We start from the raw sequence: 3,146 nt of genomic DNA, 5'->3' as shown, positions 1-3,146 counted from the left end.
AATATCTCCAAGTTTGCAGATGACACAAAGCTGGGTGGGCGTGTGTGCTGTGAAGAGGATGCAGAGAAACTCCAGTATGATTTGGACAGGTTGGGTGATTGGGCAGAAGCATGGCAGATGCAATATGACGTGGATAAATGCGAGGTTATCCACTTTGGTGTCAAAAACAGGAAGGCAGGTTATTATCTGAATGGTAATAGATTGGGAGAAGGGGACGTGCAACGAGACCTGGGTGTCCTTGTGCACCAGTCGCTGAAGGTAAGCATGCAGGTGCAGCAGGCGGTTAAGAAGGCAAATAGTATGTTGGCTTTCGTAGTGAGAGGGTTCGAGTACAGGAACAAGCGTGTATTTCTGCAGTTGTACAGGGCCTTGGTGAGGCCACATCTTGAGTATTGTGTGACGTTTTGGTTGCCTTATCTGAGGAAGGATGTTCTTGCCATGGAGGGAGTGCAGTGAAGATTCACCAGGCTGATACTTGGGATGGCAGGAATGATGTATGAGGAGAGATTGGGTCAATTGGGCTTATACTCGCTTGAGTTTAGAAGAATGAGAGGGGATCTCATTCAAACTTATAAAATTCTAACAGGACTAGACAGATTAGATGCAGGAAGGATGTTCCCGATGGCCGGGGAGTCCAGAACCAGAGGTCACAGTCTAACGATAAGGGGTAAGCCGTTTAGGACAGAGATGAGGAGGAATTTCTTCACCCAGAGAGTGGTGAACCTGTGGAATTCTCTACCACAGAAGGCAGTAGAGATCAATTCATTAAACATATTCAAGAGGGAGTTAGATATATTTCTTAAAGCTAAAGGAATCAAGAGATATAGAGAGAAGGCAGGGACAGGGTACTGAATTTGGATGATCAGCCATGATCTCATTGAATGGCGGAGCAGGCTCGTGCGGCCAAATGGCCTACTCCTGCTCCTATCTTCTATGTTTCTATGTTTCAAACTGAATGTAAAATACAATCATATTATGATCGCTGCTCCCTAGGGGCACCTTCACTATGAGGTCATTAATTAATCCTATCTTGTTGCACAATACCAGGTCTAGCATAGCCTGTTCTCTGGTTGGCTCCAGAATGTGCTGTTTTAAGAATCTATCCCAAAAATATTATATGAACTCCTCATCTAGGTTCCCTTTGCCCATCTGATTTATCCAGTCTATATGTAAATTAAAATCTCCCATGATTATTGCCGTACCTTTCTGACAAGCTCTCATTATTTCTTCCTTTATACTCCATCCTACCATGTGGTTACTGTTAGGGGGCCTGTCCACCACCCCCACAAGTGACTTCTTGCCTTTATCAGTTCTCATCTCTAACCAAACCGCTTGTACATCTAGGTTTCCTGAACTTAAGTCATCCCTCTCTATTGCGCTAATACCATCATTAATTTACAAAGCCACCCCTCCACTTTTTCCTAAATATCATGTATCCTTCAATATTCAGGTCCCAATCTATGTCAACACCACCCTAGTTATATGACTTGCCAGAACACTGGTCCCAGCACAGTTCAGGTGAAGACCGTCCCAACTTTCCCCAGTACTGGCACCAGTGCCCCAGGAATCGAAACCCATTTCTCGTATATCAGTCTTTGAGCCACACATTCATCTCTCTAATTTGATGGAACATGGTAGAGGGATCTTTACTCTGTATCGAACCCATGCTGTACCTGCCCTGGGAGTGTTTGATGCGACAGTGTGGAGGAAGCTTTACTCTGTATCTTACCTGTGCTGTACCTGACATGGGAATGTTTGATGGCACAATGTAGAGGGAGATTTACTCTTTATCTAACCTGCTCTGTACATGCCCTGGGAGTGTTTGATGGGACAGTGTAGAGGGAGCTTTACTCTGTATCTAATCATTGCTGCACTGCCCTGGGAGTGTTTGATGGCACAATGTAGAGGGAGATTTACTCTGTATCTAACCTGCACTGTACATGCCCTGGGAGTGTTTGATGGGACAGTGTAGAGGGAGCTTTACTCTGTATCAATCATTGCTGTACTGCCCTGGGAGTGTTTGATGGCACAATGTAGAGGGAGCTTTACTCTGTATCTTACCTGTGCTGTACAGAAGAAACCTATATGAAAATGAGGACCGGCCCGAGGCTCCTCTGACCGGGGTCGAGCAGATGGTCTTCGACCCCACCGACATCCAGGCCTGTCGGTGTCCAGCCATCCCCGACCCCCACCTCAAGAGAGAGGTGTGGCGCAGCTCACTGGGGCTCCACTAACCACGTGGAGACAGGACGCCTGAAAGGATCAAAACGCAAGACTTCAAAACTCTATACTTTTCCCAATTAGACTGGTGAGCATGTTTCTGGCCCTTCATAATCAGATCTAGATAGATTTAAGGGGGTGGGCATTTTGAGTATAATTAACATGAGTTGTTGTCCCTCGATGTCACAGAGTCATAGAGTTATACAGCACAGAAAGAGGCCCTTCGGCCCATCGTGTCTGCGCCGACCATCAATCCCTGTCCAGTCTTATCCCATTATCCAGCATTTGGTCCATAGCCTTGTATGAAATGGCATTTCAAGTGCTCATCCAAATGCTTCTTGAATGTTATGAGGGTTCCTGCCTCTACCACCCTTTCAGGCAGTGAGTTCCAGATTCCAACCACCCTCTGGGTGAAAAAGTTCCTCCTCAAATCCCATCTAAACCTCCTGCCCCTTACCTTGAATCTATGCCCCCTTGTTATTGACCCCCCTACTAAGGGGAAAAGTTCCTCTTTATCTACCCTATCTATGCCCCTCATCATTTTGTACACCTCAATCAGGTCCCCCCTCAGCCTTCTTTGCTCCAAGGAAAACAACCCCAGCCTGTTTAGCCTTTCTTCATAGCTCAGGCGCTCCATCCCAGGTAACATCCTGGTGAATCTTCTCTGCACCCTCTCCAAAGCAATCACATCCTTCCTATAGTGAGGCGACCAGAACTGCACACAGTACTCCAGCTGTGGCCTCACCAGCGTTTTGTACAGCTCCATCATAACCTCCCTGCTCTTATATTCTATGCCTCGGCTAATGAAGGCAAGTATCCCATATGCCTTTTTAACCACCTTATCTACCTGTTCCGCTGCCTTCAGGGATCTATGTACATGTACACCAAGGTCCCTCTGACCCTCTGTACTTCCTAGGGTCCTACCT

The sequence above is a fragment of the Somniosus microcephalus genome, unplaced genomic scaffold (genome assembly GCF_052327205.1).
Source record: "Somniosus microcephalus isolate GS21.2 unplaced genomic scaffold, FLI_Smic_1.0 unresolved_chr2, whole genome shotgun sequence".
Classification (NCBI taxonomy): Eukaryota; Metazoa; Chordata; class Chondrichthyes; order Squaliformes; family Somniosidae; genus Somniosus; species Somniosus microcephalus.
Note: the sequence above shows the minus strand (reverse complement) of the source record.